Below are 16730 nucleotides of genomic sequence, written 5' to 3'. Positions count from 1 at the left end.
CACTTGCATGCTGTCGTTCAGTCGTTAATAATGGCGCCTGCCCACGAACGACATGTCGTCTCATTCGTCCTGCAGCACTGCGTAAGGAGAAAAAGACCAATGCTTCAACAAATCTTTTACCTTTTTACTTCTCAATCCAATGCTTCGTTTAGTTTGCTTAAAACCAAGGCAATAAGTTTCACCATTTGTACGGAGCCGCCATGGAAGCTTGTATTCAACCTCCACTCCAAAATTGTCGCTAGTACTTAAGCACACTTGCGCGACGGAGCAAATTATGTTGTGCAAGGACATTTTGCACAACGTTGACAACTAAGTGTCACACAAGGACATTTTGGGCAACGAAACTTTGCACGACGAATCATTCCATCGAGCAAAACAGTTTTGCACGACAAAGCATTCCATTGAGCAAAACGGTTTAACGCAACGAATGTGTACTTTCATTGTGCAATGTTGGGAAAAAGCAGTAAAAGCCTTGATTTGGCGGCAAAAAATTGCACGACAGACCAACCATGTCGCGCAAATGGCCTTTGCGTGATGTTTTGGTTCACCGTTGCACAAACACTATTTCATGATGACAACGACGACAACGTTGCTGACCAACAATTATCATCTTCGATAGAAATTGGTGAAGAAACACTTTGGGATACTAATGTTGTCCAAGAACCGTTTGAAGTAATTGGAGTTCCTGAAATCAAAATGCCAATAGAGTCAATTTCAATTGATCTTGGTGATCTGCCGTGATACAATGCACCGGAAGAGGCAAACGAAGATAAGGATGAATGGGAATCCGAAAATGATAGTAGTGAGGATAGCGATAGTTATTATTGTAGTTCGGATGAAGATTAATATAAACTTGTAAATTGAATGTTATATATATTTATTAAGTAGCTTTAAATTTATTTATTTTGTACGTATAACACTTAAGAAATTGAATGGTATATATATTTATTAAGTAGCTTTAAATTTATTATTGTAGTTCGAATCGGATTTTTGTTAGAAAAATATATTATTGTACCAGAAAATTGCTGTAAAATTCTGGTTTGGAGCCAGAAAATTACGCGACGAACCAAATGCGTCGCACAAAGGGTTTTTGCGCGACGTACCAACCAATGCGTCATGCAAAGGGTGTTTGCACGACGGAACAACCGCATTGCGCAAAGGTTTTTTGCGCGACGGACAAATGTGTCACGCAAAATCAAAGTTAAAATAACCGTTAAATAGTAATTTTTTGTTTATAACCGTCGAAAAGTTTTGTTCGGTTAGCTAATCTCTAAATGTTTGCTTTTTGCAATTTTGGCGTATACAATCTCGAAGTATATACAAACAAGTTTGACGGTCGGATCGTTGAAACTAGTTTCGGAGAATGCATATCCCATTAAAACAATAGATTCACTAACACTTAGAGTTTATTTATACTTTCATTAAATATCACATAAGATTTTGTGGTATCCACCAGTGTAAATATTTTAAATTGAAGATTGAATTCATTCATTGTATTTATATAAGGTTAAGAGTGTAGATTGAATTCATTCATTGTATTTATATAGGGTTAAGAGTGTAGCAGTAAAAAAATTATCAAAATCAGAGTTAAAATAACCGTTAAATCGTGATTTTTCGTTTATATTTGTCGAAAAGTTTTGTCCCGTTACATGATATATGAATGTTTTTTTTTTTTTTTGGCGTATGTGATCTTGAAGTATATACAAACAAAATTGACGGTTGGATCGTTGAAACTAGTTTATGAGAATGTGTATTCCACCAAAACAATAGATTCACTAACACTTAGAGTTTATTTATACTTTCATTAAGTATAACATAAGATTTTATGATATCCACTAGTGTAAATATTTTAAATTGAAGATCGAATTCATTCATTGTATTCATATAGGGTCAAGGAGTGTAGTTGTAAACAATCATCAAAATCAGAGTTAAAATAATCGTTAAATCGTGATTTTTCGTTTATAATCATCGAAAAGTTTTGTCCAGTTAGCTAATCTCTGAATGTTTGTTTTTTGCGATTTTTGGCATATGCGATCTCGAAGTATATACAAACAAGTTTATTGAAACTAGTTTCGGAGAATGCTTATCCCATCAAAACAATAGATTCACTAACATTTAGAATTTATTTATACTTTCATTAAGTATCACATAAGATTTTGTGGTATCCACTAGTGTAAATATTTTAAATTGAAGATCGAATTCATTCATTGTATTCGTATAGGGTCAAGGAGTGTAGCTGTAAAAAAATCATCAAAATTGGAGTTAAAATAACCGTTAAATCGTGATTTTTCGTTTATAACCATTGAAAAGTTTTGTCCTATTATTTGATCTCTGAATGTTTGTTTTTTGCAATTTTTGGTGTATGCTATCTCGATTTTTTGTTTATAATAGTTAAGAAATTGAATGGTATATATATTTATTAAGTAGCTTTAAATTTATTATTGTAGTTCGGATCGGGTTTTTATTAGAAAAATATATTATTATGGGTTTTATGTAAAAAAAAATTGAATTTAAAGGGAGTAAAGTCATGGCTCCGCTACTGACTAGGAGGACATTATGCAAAGCTACTGCTATTATATCCACTATCGATGACGTTTATGATGCATATGGAACACATGAAGAACTAGAGCTCTTTACTGAAGTTATTGAGAGGCATGAATACATCGTTAGTTAAAATTCTCTTATATATAAACTATCTTACCTTACATCACCGTCTGATCAAAAGCAAAATCTAACCTAATTACGCACGACTGGTTTATATTATTACTTGATCAGGTAGGATGTTTCAGTCATGAATCAACTACCAGAGTATATGAAAGTCTGCTATCAGATGTTGCTGGATATATACAATGAAATTCATAAAAAGCTTACGCACGAGGAGAAGTTATATCGCATCCACCATGCAATAGAAGCGGTACTATCCTCAAGATATGCTTAGTTTTAAGTCTAAAGTTGTTACAAGACCAGAAAAATGTGCTGCAAATAATTCACAATATGTATTGTATAAAAGCAAATAATTATTTATATAGTTGTATCCGAAAAGTAGCAAAAGAGGTATTAGGAGAGTCCAAGGGCTTTGCCCCACACCAAAAGGAATCTTGGTGGTGGAATGAGGAGGTACAAACAAAGGTGAAAGCTAAGAAGGAATGTTGTAAAGCCTTATACAAGGAGAGGACCGATGAAAATGGTGAAAGGTATAGAAAAGCGAAGCAAGAGGCGAAGAAAGCTGTCAGAGAAGCTAAGTTAGCGGCTTACGACGATATGTATAAACGACTAGATACCAAAGAAGGAGAGTTGGATATCTATAAACTATCTAGAGCAAGGGAAAAGAAGACAAGGGACCTAAACCAAGTGAGGTGCATCAAGGATGAGGATGGAAAGGTTCTTGCTACAGAGAACGCGGTTAAAGACAGATGGAGAGGTTATTTTCATAATCTTTTCAATGAACGACATGAAATGAGTGCTTCTTTAGGGGAGTTGAGTAACTCAGAAGAGTGTAGAAACTACTCTTTTTATCGTCGAATCCGGAAGGAAGAAGTGGTTGTAGCTTTGAAGAAGATGAAGCATAAAAAAGCAATAGGCCCAGACAATATACCAATCGAAGTGTGGAAACTTTTGGGAGAGACAGGTATAACATGGCTCACTGACATTTTCAATAGGATTTTGAAAACGAAGAAGATGCCAAATGAGTGGCGAACGAGCACTTTGGTGCCTATCTACAAGAATAAGGGCGACATACAAAATTGCATGAACTATAGGGGTATTAAGCTAATGAGTCATACAATGAAGCTCTGGGAGAGAGTCATTGAGCATAGATTGAGGCAAGAGACACGGGTTTCGGACAACCAATTCGGGTTCATGCCAGGCCGCTCAACCATGGAGGCAATCTATCTCTTACGAAGATTGATGGAAAGATATAGAGATGGGAAAAAGGATTTACACATGGTCTTTATAGATTTGGAAAAAGCGTATGATAGGGTCCCAAGAGACATTCTTTGGAGGATTTTAGAGAAGAAAGGAGTACGAGTAGCATATATCCAAGCTATAAAGGATATGTATGAAGGAGCAAAGACTGCCGTAAGAACTCATGAAGGACAAACCGAAAGCTTTCCCATAACTGTAGGATTACATCAAGGCTCATCCTTAAGTCCTTACCTTTTTGCGTTGGTAATGGATGAGTTAACAGGACATATTCAAGATGATATTCCTTGGTGTATGCTTTTCGCAGACGATATAGTGTTGATAGATGAAACTCAGGAAGGGGTAAATGCAAAGCTTAACCTTTGGAGAGAAGTGTTGGAATCTAAAGGTCTTCGCCTAAACCGATCAAAGACAGAATATATGGAGTGCAAGTTCAGTGCAAATGGAGGCCAAAACGAGTTAGGGGTGAGGATCGGAGATCAAGAAATACCAAAGAGCGACCGTTTTCGTTACCTAGGATCTATCTTGCAAAAGAACGGAGAATTAGATGGAGATCTCAACCACAGAATACAAGCTGGATGGATGAAGTGGAAGAGTGCATCCGGCGTGTTGTGTGACCGCCGTATGCCACTGAAGCTCAAGGGAAAATTTTATAGGACGGCAATAAGGCCGGCGATGCTGTATGGCACAGAATGTTGGGCAGTGAAACATCAACACGTACATAAAATGGGTGTAGCGGAGATGAGGATGCTTCGTTGGATGTGTGGGCACACGAGAAAGGATAAGATTAGGAATGAGGATATCCGGGGTAAAGTAGGAGTAGCCGAAATTGAAGGAAAGATGAGAGAAAATCGGTTACGGTGGTTTGGACATGTGCAAAGAAGGCCTACTGACGCTCCGATTAGAAGATGCGACTATGGGACAGAGGTTCAAGGCCGAAGGGGTAGAGGAAGACCTAGGAAAACTTTGGAAGAGACTCTAAGAAAAGACTTAGAGTACTTGGATCTAACGAAGGACATGACTCAGGATCGAGCACAATGGCATTCTAAGATTCATATAGCCGATCCCACTCAGTGACTTGGATTTTCCAAGTCTCTAACCGAGAAGTTTTCCTCACTCGGGAAATTAAGGGAACACTACCCCAACCTACATGCTCCACTCAGAAAGCTTCAACATACAAGCTTCAACAAAAGAAAATTCAAAGAACTTAGCGAAGAAGGCTTTGGTGTATTTAACACAATACGTTGAAATGAAGGAAAGCTTATTTATTGATATCCCCGATAAGCTACAAATATGTACATATACATGAGTCAAAATAAACACACAAGAGGGAGCCTTCACAAAGGTTGCTTAGGAGAAGTCTCAGCAGTCGGTAGAGCCCCAGAAAGAGAAGGCACCGGAGGGGGATCATTTGGAGCCTCAGTACTGGACAGAACCCTAGAAGGAGGAGGCATCAGAGGTTGATCATTCGGAGCTTCATTATGCGGTACAGCCCCAGAAGACGAAGGCAATAAATGCCTTTGGAACAAACCCACAAATCTCTGATGATCAAGTAAAACCTGACCATCAGTTTCCTTCATCTGGTCAAGCTTCCTCTTCATGTTTGTAGCATAGTCATGTGCGAGTCGGTGCAACTGTTTATTCTCATGCTTGAGCCCTCTAATCTCCTGTTTGAGACTCATCACTTCAGCCGCCAATGATTCAACTTGGCGGGTTCGAGCAAATAGGCGTTGGGCCATATTAGACACAGAACCTGCACACTGAACACTGAGAGCCAGTGAATCCTTAACAGCTAACTCATCAGACCGTTTGGAAAGTAGTCTGTTATCTTTGGGGGTGAGAAGGTTCCTGGCCACCACCGCAGCGGTCATATCATTCTTCATCACGGAATCCCCAACGGTAAGATGACCAGTAGGGGAGACGAAGGATGGGCGCCATATGTTGTCTGGAGAAGGCGGGGCTGCCTCTTCAACAAGGTTCAAGTCAAAACGACGGTCGGAGGGGCCAGACATTTTCAAAGGTGTTGAAGAGAGAAGAGGTCGGACAAATCAAGATCTTAGAAGTGCAAGAATGAAGCTTCTACTGGTGGAGATTCAAGTGTGCTTTGGAACTTAATGTCAGCCCCTATAAAAATCTGCACTCGACGGAGCTTCAGAAATCGAAGAGGCGCCTGCTCAGAAATCGAAGAGGCGTTTGCTTTCTCAAAAGCTGGGCTGCTTAGAGATCACGAGGGTTGATCTCAGAAATCGAAGAGGCGTTTGCTTTCTCAAAAGTTGGGCTGCTCTAAGACCACGAAGGTCGATCTCAGAAATTGAAGAGGCGCTCGCTTTCTCAAAAGCTGGGCTCCCCAGAGACCACGAGGGCCGATCTCAGAAATCGAAGAGGCACCTACTTTTCCAGCCTTGTCAGCACCTGTCACACGCACACTCAGCTTTGCGGAAATTATGGGCATTCTGTCGAAGACTTCTGGGGAAGTAGAAAACTCATGAATCTTACTGTTCAATCACACATTTCCCACACGCAACAATAGCTCATGGGTACCACAGATAACTTTGCCAAAGTTCTCTGCCAAAGTTGAGCACGTGAAGCTTGCAGCTCCCACTACATCGCTCTGACCAAGAAGGGTAAAAGAATAGCAAAGAAACAGCACTAACAAAGTTTAGACCCATAAATTTTGAAGGTCTAGCTACCATATTATTACCCACAAGGGTAAAGGAACAGTACCACTGTTGGATAATTGGAAAGTCCCTGTGTGTCAACCTCTGTGCTTCGTGGCAAGGTAGACTAGCAAACATGCCCAACCTTTACTCACATTCGAGAAAACACTCCCAATAAGATTGCTTGCTCCAAAATCGAAGAGGCACCGTCCTCCGAATCTCGAGAGCCAGACTCCCAACATGACTACTTTCTTAAAAATCGAAGAGAGGGTAAAGGAACAGTACCATTGCTGGATAATTGGAAAGTCCCTGTGTGTCAACCTCTGTGCTTCGTGGCAAGGTAGACTAGCAAACATGCCCAACCTTTACTCACATTCGAGAAAACACTCCCAACAAGATTGCTTGCTCCAAAATCGAAGAGGCACCGCCCTCCGAATCTCGAGAGCCAGACTCCCAACATGATTACTTTCTCAAAAATCGAAGAGACACTGCTCCCCGAATCTTCCAGAGCCAGAGCCCCAGCATGATTGCTTTCTCAAAAATCGATAAGGCATCGTTCTCCAAATCAATCGAAGAGGCGCTCGCTTTCTCAAAAGCTGGGCTGGTCAGAGACCACGAGGGCCGATCTCAGAAATCGAAGAGGCACCTACTATTCTAGCCTTGTCAGCACCTGTCACACGCACACTCAGCTTTGCAGAAATTATGGGCATTCTGTCGAAGACTTCTGGTGAAGTAGAAAGCACATGAATCTTACTGTTCAATCACCCACTTCCCACACGCAACAATAGCTCATGGGTACCACAGATAACTTTGCCAAAGTTCTCTGCCAAAGTTGAGCACGTGAAGCTTGCAGCTCCCACTACATCGCTCTGACCAAGAAAGGTAAAAGAATAGCAAAGAAACAGCACTAACAAAGTTTAGACACATAAATTTTGAAGGTCTAGCTACCATATTATTACCCACAAGGGTAAAGGAACAGTACCATTGCTGGATAATTGGAAAGTTCCTGTGTGTCAACCTCTCTGCTTCGTGGCAAGGTAGACTAGCAAACATGCCCAACCTTTACTCACATTCGAGAAAACACTCCCAACAAAATTGCTTGCTCCAAAATCGAAGAGGCACCGTCCTCCGAATCTCGAGAGCCAGACTCCCAACATGACTACTTTCTCAAAAGCGAAGAGAGGGTAAAGGAACAGTACCATTGCTAGATAATTGGAAAGTTCCTGTGTGTCAACCTTTGTGCTTCGGGGCAAGGTAGACTAGCAAACATGCCCAACCTTTACTCACATTCGAGACAACACTCCCAACAGGATTGCTTGCTCCAAAATCGAAGAGGCACCGCCCTCCGAATCTCGAGAGCCAGACTCCCAACATGATTACTTCCTCAAAAATCGAAGAGACACTGCTCTCCGAATCTCGAGAGCTAGACCCCCAGCATGATTGCTTTCTCAAAAATCGAAGAGGCATCGCTCTCCGAATCTCGAGAGCCAGATACCACAGACCACTTTTTCAAAGTGCTCTGACAGAGTTAAAACATGTGAAACTGGCAGCTCCCACTACCGTGCTATGACCAAGCAGGGTAAATGAATAGCATTACTACTTGTTAGGGAGACTCCTATATATGTCGACCTCCATCCCCAACGGACAGGCAGACCTGCAAAAATGCTCAACCCTTCATCATATCTGAGAGGGCACTCCCAACGAAGCCTTTCAAAATATTCAGCTTTCTTTCCCCCCGATAATACCTCTGCAAACAAGCTATACTAGAGCAAGAATATCTCATATCATCAGGGTTAAAAGCAAGAGTATCCCATATCATGCTTTTTCCCTGTCTTTTCCTTTGGCCTTGTTTTTACCTGCAAGACAAGGAGAAAGAGAGCAATCAGTCAGCACTTGGAATCAAGCTTCCAGCCAGGAACTAACTGCCTGGAACCCCTTACCTGATTACTTACCTGGCATTGCTCTCGAGTACTCATCTTCAACATCTTATGTTTCCAGGGAAGATTCCGCATCTGCTTGAGGAACAGATAGGGCAAGTGCGAAGGATACAAGGAAGCATGTGGAGACAAGCGTAACAGCACACGTGCCGATACATCCATTACTCTGTCAAAAGCAAAAGTATCCCATATCAGCAGGGTGGAACGTACTCTAGATTTGATGGACTTGTTTTGACCCTCAAATTCTTCAGTCGGCCTTATACTCTGGAGGAAACCAGAAAACCCTCCAGCTCAGTTCAAGAATAAGCCTGTGGAAAGTTACTTCTTCAAAAGCAAAAGTATCTCATATCATCTCTTCTCATTTTTCTTCTCTTTATCCTTCATGCTGCTGCAAGATGGGGAGAAGGTGAACAATCGGTCGGAGCTCTGATTGCTTACCTTGTCTGTCACCTCTTTCAGCAGACCCCCTAGCTCGGCGACTTGGGGGACTCCTACTACATGGTTTGTATCGCGCTTGACCAAGCTTGAAACTACAAGTAAGCTTCAAGTGAAATTGATACATTACCTTGTGCATCTCCACCAGTTAAAGATACCACCCCTGGATGGAGGAAGAGTACTTCCAGAGAAGATGCCACATCTACCTATGAGACAGATAAGGCAAGTCAAGACGACACCACACTCCGATACTTAGAAGTTTCGTGATTACGAGATCATTCTCCCACAATATTTCCTAATGTCATTTGTACTAAATCATTCACTTGTACTCATTAAAGGAGAGCATGAACCTATGTACTTGTGTAAACCCTTCACAATTAATGAGAACTCTTCTATTCCGTGGACGTAGCCAATCTGGGTGAACCACGTATATCTTGTGTTTGCTTTCCTATCTCTATCCATTTATATACTTATCCACACTAATGACCGGAGCAATCTAGCGAAGATCACAAAAAGCGACCGTTTTCGCTACCTAGGATCTATCTTGCAAGAGAACGGAGAATGAGATGGAGATCTCAACCATAGAATACGAGCTGGATGGATGAAGTGTAAGAGTGCATCCGGCGTGTTGTGTGACCGTCGTAGGCCACTGAAACTCAAGGGAAAATTTTATAGGACGGCAATAAGGCCAGCGATGTTGTATGGCACAGAATGTTGGGCGGTGAAGCATCAACACGTACACAAAATGGGTGTAGCGGAGATGAGGATGCTTTGTGGGATGTGTGGGCACACGAGAAAGGATAAGATTGGGAATGAGGATATCCGAGGTAAAGTAGGAGTAGCCGAAATTGTAGGAAAGATGAGAGAAAATCAGCTCCGGTGATTTGGACATGTGCAAAGAAGGCCGACTGACGCTCCGGTTCGAAGATGTGACTACGGGACAGAGGTTCAGGGCCGAAGGGGTAGAGGAAGACCTAGGAAAACTTTGGAAGAGACTCTAAGAAAAGACTTAGAGTACTTGGATCTAACGGAGGACATGACACAAAACCGAGCGCAATGGCGTTCTAGGATTCATATAGCCGACCCCACTTAGTGGGAAAAGGTTTTGTTGTTGTTATATAAATATGAATTAACAGTAGAAATGGTTTAAGAATTATTATAATCTCATAATCTGGCCAGATGAAAAAACAAGTTCGCGATCTCTCTCACTCCTATTTAGAAAGATATTTCTTATTAACTGAAGAAATGATTTAAATGATGGTATTTATACCAGTAAGCTAAAATAAAGCTTAGATATTAACTATTGTAACTAATTAACATTAAACTAAGATTAGTTACAATACTAAAGTAACACTAAACTTATACACTAAGTAATTGCTGACTGTACTGAGGACTTGGATCCTAGTTGGCACTGTTGAGTTGACTGAGGATGTGGCTCTTTACACCCCCTCAAGCTGAACGGAGGAAGACCAAGTGAAAGCTTGGATTTAAGAAGCTGAAACCGAGCTTTGGACAATGATTTGGTGTGAATATCTGCAATTTGGTGGTGACTGAGTACAAAGCGAACAAATAGAAGAGAAGTTAAGACAAGTTCCCGAATGTAGTGATAATCAATTTCCCGAATGTAGAAGATCAGCAGCATACTTATGTTGAGAAAGAAAAATTCCTGCTGAACTGCGATGAACTTCCAAACCCAGGAAATAGTGTAAAGGGCCGAGGTCTTTAACCGGAAATAGTTGACTGAGCTTATGAATAAAAGCTTGACAGAGTTGGGCATTGGGTCTAGTCACAATGATATCGTCAACATAGACCATAACAATAACAAGAGCTGGTTGATATTGAACAAACAGAGAGCAATAAGAAGGAGAGTTGGTGAAACCAAGAGAAACCAAAGTCTGGAAAAGCTTGTCATACCATGCCCGGGGGGGCTTGCTTGAGGCCATAAAGGGATTTGTGGAGCTTGCAAACATAAGAAGCTTTAGATGGATCAATAAATCTCAGAGGTTGTTGCATAATGACCTCCTCCTTGAGTGTGCCGTGCAAAAATGCATTACTAATATCCAATTGGTTTAAAAACCAATCAAACTGTACTGCTAAAGTCAAAAGAATCCAAATAGTAATAGGCTTTGCAACGGGACTGAAGGTTTCTGTAAAGTCAATCCCTTCTTGTTGATGAAACTCTTTCGCTTCCAAACAGGCTTTCTACCGGTCCACAGTGCCATCAGGTTTCCTTTTAACTAGAAAAACCCATTTACAACCAACCAGATTTTGAGTAGGAGAAGAAGGAACAAGGGACCAAGTTCTTGTAGATTGCAGTGCTTGAAATTCCTCTGCCATGGCCTGGTTCCAATGAGCATGTTTGGAGGCTTGAAGGTAAGTAGTAGGAACAAATTGTGAAATGTCAAAAGGATGTTTGGTGGCTGCCAAGGCTTTAGGTTTAAAAATGCCGGCTTTGGATCGGGTGGTCATAGAATGAGTGTTGGCAAGGATATGGGGTTAGGGTAATGGGGAAGGAGAAGTATGAGGAGATAAGGAATGTGGACTGGATGAACTAGTGGTTTGGGGTTGTGGTACATTAACAGGACTGGAAGTACTAGGGGAAAGTGGGAGAGGTGACTGAAAGAAGGAGGGTGGTGTGAGACAGGATATTGAAAAAAGAAGGGTAAAAATAGGAAGATAAGAAGTGGATTGCTATGATGATGACACAGAAGAAGATTTAAAATCATGAAAAGGAAAGTGAATTTCATTGAACAAAACATGTCTTGAGATATAGACGCGGGATGTAAGAGGATCAAGGCATCTGTAGCCTTTGTGCTGTAAGCTATAACCCAGAAAAACACACTGAACACTTTTACCATCCAACTTTGAGGTAGTATATGGTTTGAGCCACGGATAACAGCTGCAACCAAACACTTTAAGCTTGGAGTAGTCAGGAGGCTTGTGAAATAACAGTTCCCATGGAGAAAGTGTAAGACCAGAAATCTGAAGCCAATTGATCAAATATAAGGTAGTAGAACATGCTTCAACCCAGTATTTATGAGGAACCTTTGATGCAGTGAGCAGAGTACGAGCAGTTTCTGTGAGATGTCGATGTTTCCGTTCAACACAACCATTTTGTTCTGGTGTGTGAAGACAAGAAAACTGATGCATAATACCATGATGGAGCAGAAAAGACTTGAAATTAGTACCAGTGAATTCACCCCCTGAATCAGTTATGAGAACTTTGATTTTATTTCCAAGTAAGTTTTCTACATAGCTCTTGAAATGAACAAAGATGGAATACACTTCAGATTTCAACTTCAGTGGAAAGAACCAGCTATACTTTGTAAACTCATCAACAAACAAGACATAGTAACGATAGCCACTAACAGAAGATGTAGGGGCAGGTCCCCAGACATCACAATGCACAAGTTCTAAAGCAACAGACACGGTACTAACACTGGTAATAAATGGCAGTTTGTGATTCTTGCCAATTGCACAATCTGAACAAAAGAACGAAGTGAACTTTTTACCACGATAAGCAATAGAACTATTATTCAAAGTCTTTCTGAAGATAACAGATGAGGAATGACCAAGCCGGTTGTGCCAGACTTGTAAAGAAGTTGTTGTACTAACAAGTGCAGAATGAGAGTTGAAAGCAGTTGGTGAGCCTTGAAATGGATAGAAGCCACGGCTAACAGGGCCCCGAAAAAGCATCATCCCCGAAATACGATCCTTGATTTTAGATCCATCAGAATCAAAGGTTAATTTGCAGTGATTATCTCTTAGGAATTGATAAGCAGATAGAAGATTATGCTTCATTGCAGCGACATGAAGAACATTATTTAAACGAAAATTAGCAAGAGGAGTTCGAAGAGTGGTAGTACCAATATGATGAATTGGCATACCTTGACCTTCACCGATATAGACCTTATCTTGACCATTGTAAGGCACTGGAGATTGAAGGGCAGAAACATCATTAGTGATATGTGATGTAGCTCCGGAGTCCATGAGCCAAGTAGGAGCAGAGGGTTTGTAGTTGGTTTGAGCACACATAGCTGCCAGTTTTGCAGGAGGAACTTTACCAGAGTAGGCATGATTCATTCGTTCAAAACAGTCAATAGCTTCATGTTCAAGAGAATGGCAGATTTGACAAGGAGATTTGGAACCAGTGTTGTTACCTCTGGAATTGCCTCCAAAATTGCGATTGAAATTATGAGAGTTACCTCTGTAATTGCCCCGATAATTACCACGAGCATTATTTCCACGAAAGTTGTTGTTGTGGCCCCGGAAAGAACCTTTGCCACGATAGTGAGTGCCCTGAGAATGATCACGAGAGTAAGTGGCCCGAGAATGATGTGGAGAATAGCCATGTGGTGTAGGAAGAAAAGGAGGCTGAGAAGAGTGAGCTGCATAAGCCTCAAATGGTTTAGAAACAACAGACTTCTTTTTGCGATTCATAAAGAGCTCCTTATTAATCAACAATCCATGGAGTTCATCCAAAGAGGTGGACGAGATACGGAGCATAATCGAGTCGATGAAAGACTCATAATCATCAGAAAGACCTTGTAGTGTGATATCAATCAGATCACTTTCAGAAACTGGAGCTCCAGCAACCATGAGTGCATCAGAAATGTTCTTGATGAGTTGAATGTACTCTGAAATAGGTAGATCACCCTTCTAAACTTAGTGAAGGCGAGAACGAAGATGGTGAATATGAGCAGCTGAGACGCCTTCAAAACGTTGTTCAAGAATGAGCCAAAGTTCTCGAGAGGATTGGACACCAACTGTGAAAGGAATAAGATATTCCGAAAGAGTAGAATTCAACCAAATAAGGATATTTTGATCCTTTTCATACCATAGATCAAAAGCAGGATTTGGAAGTGCAGTGGTCTGGCCAGATTCATCAAGAAGAAACGGCGAGGGACAAGCTTCAGAGCCATCAACAATTCCTATAAGCTTATACCGACGAAAGATCGGAGCAAATAAAGCGTTCCAAACAAGGTAATTATCGCGTTTGAGCTTTGTAGGAACCATACAGCTATTCTGAATGGAAATAGAAGAAATTGAGGGAGAAAGAGGAACCGAAGCCAAATTAGGGTTCATCGGGGCCAAATTTAGGGCAAAAACTTCAGGATCCGTTGGAGAAGAAGTTGATGAAGTCATAGATTCAGCAGATCACAGAGAGTGCAGAAGAGCGAAGATCACTGATAGTGCAATTGCTTCCACCTTCCAGAAATCGAAAATACGACGACAGATCTCAAGAGTCGAAGATCACAAATTGAAGCAAATACAGAAATCACAAAAATTGTAGATCGCAAAGGTTACAGAAACTGCGAAGATCAACAACCACGAAGATCAGAGATCGCAGGAAACGAGAAAGAAGATCGAGAGAGAGAGAAAGACGGTTAAGCAAAAAGGGATGATACCATATTTAGAAAGATATTTCTTATTAACTGAAGAAATGATTTACATGATGGTATTTATACCAGTAAGCTAAAATAAAGCTTAGATATTAACTATTGTAACTAACTAACATTAAACTAAGATTAGTTACAATACTAAAGTAACACTAAACTTATACACTAAGTAATTGCTTACTGTACTAAGGACTTGGATCCTAGTTGGCACTGTTGAGTTGACTGAGGATGTGGCTCTTTAACTCCATCTCGCTCTTCTCTCCCACTCCGTTAGACGAAAACAAAGACGAAGGAAGACAACAGCCACTACCCACCCATCTGCTCCTCCTCCGCTTCAACTCCATCGGAATTCCTTGCCGTTTCCTCAATTCCGAAGGTCCTTTCACATCTCTCTCTCTCTCAATGTTTTGCTTTTTGCTTTAATCGGTGGATTGTTTTTTGGTAGAGTGGGTGATTTTTATGATTTGGGGAAGCGGGTAATGGTGAGTTTGTTGTTAGGGTGAGATTTGTGAGCTGGGATTTGGTAATCTGAGTGAGTTGGGTTGGTTTTAGGGGGTTTCTGGGATGGTGTGTTTGGGGGTGAGATACCCTTTGGATCTGAGACTTGTAAAATGCAAGTGAGAGAAATGGAGATAAAGGTTGGGAATTCAGTTTGTCTCTGGTTGATCTTGGTAGCTCATCCACTATGGATGACAATGGTGCTTGCTAATATGGAAGGTCTGTACTTGTTTGCTTTCTTCAGCTAGCTTTTTTGCTGATTTTCCTTTTTCTCATTCTTTTTCGTTTATAATTTGTTATCTTTTCTAGTACAAAATAAATTAATAAATTTATTTATTTTCTTGATATTATGAATTTCTGGAAATAGGTTGCTGTAAAATTTATGGGGTAGTAGAATTTGGTATGGTCATTTAAACTTAGTCGCTTACCTTGTACTGGGACTTGAAAGCCATTTATGAATCTTGAATACTAGAGTGTTTTCTTAAGCTTTCAATTTGCTGTGAGAACCATTAAATATAATGAAGTGGAAGCTGAACTTTAATGTGATAAAGCCTTGAAGAATCGTACTATTTTACGGCTTGTATTGGTGTTTCGGTTGCTACAATTGATATTAAGTGCCATTATTTGATTTTCCAGTTATGGCCTTTTGATGTGTGATTTCTGTGTAAAACCTCTATCTATGTTGCAAGTCTTATAAGTCAATAAGACTTTGAGGGTAGTAGTTGCCTTCCGTAGTTAATGAAGTGTTGTACCCACAGAACTTTATGATTGTAAACCTGAATTCAATCATATGTTTCTGCTTGTGATCAATTGTGAGGCTTGAGTTTTGCTTTGTACATCAAGTCTCACAAATTTCACAAATTTGTATCTCTATGGATTATATGTTTTTTCTGCGTAATGGTTTTATATTTCATTCTGGATATTCTAGAATGGGGTGCTCTTCAAAATTAAAACTTTATGGTCTGATAGGTTATGACTTTCTAGTGTGTTTATGGCTTGTGGTGCGCTGTTGCTTTCATTCTTTTCCTAAGTATTGTTTGTCCTAGTGTAGTTATACTCATTCAGTTTGCTTTAATACATAGGTATTTGATTGTTATGCATATGAAAGAATGTAGTTATCATCTTAGCGCTGTGGTGGAGCCTAGGCCATGGGCAGGTCATAGGGGGCACGATATGCATAATAGCTAGTGTATATTTGTATTTCTTAGTATATATGTGTGGATGTATATAAGGAAACTAAATGAACCTAGCTTGCACGGCATGAAACTATACACATGTGTGTATATTTTTATATTTATTGTTTTAGCTATTTCAAGTAAAACATGTGTTTGGAGTTGATCAACCAAAACTTCTTTTGAATTGGTATTGTTTCTACCTTTGCAATACTGCTTTATATATATGTGAACAAACGCAAGAAAGGATATGATATTACTTTGGCTGCTAATTGATTAGTTTCAAATGCAAGAAATGATTAGTTTCTAATGTTATATTTTTATGGTTCAAAAATTGTATAGATGTCGCAGTTGATCACTTGTCGTCAAGGTGTGACCAATGCGCTGCCCGCATTTTCAGCACCTACTGCTTCATTGGGGAGCCTACATCGTTTACTGAGGCTACTCCTAGGGCATCCCAGGTGCCCGCATCATCGGCGTCATCAGTGTCGGTTCAGCCGCTCAGTGCACGGCGGCCTCTTCGACGCCGCTGCCATCCGGAGCCTTCTGATCACACTTCCTTTGCATCCACAATTGAGGGTGGGGGCTCCCAGCCAGTTAGTTTTTTCTAAGTCCTTCTACGTTGTATTTTTTCATTTTAAAACTATTATTTTTATGATTGTGAAAATTTGCTGCATTGTGAAAATGTGTTGTGGGTGTGAATTAATGTTA

The sequence above is a fragment of the Malus domestica genome, chromosome 14 (genome assembly GCF_042453785.1).
Source record: "Malus domestica chromosome 14, GDT2T_hap1".
Classification (NCBI taxonomy): domain Eukaryota; kingdom Viridiplantae; phylum Streptophyta; class Magnoliopsida; order Rosales; family Rosaceae; genus Malus; species Malus domestica.
The sequence above is the reverse complement of the archived record's forward strand: the minus strand, read 5'-3'. Positions refer to the sequence as shown.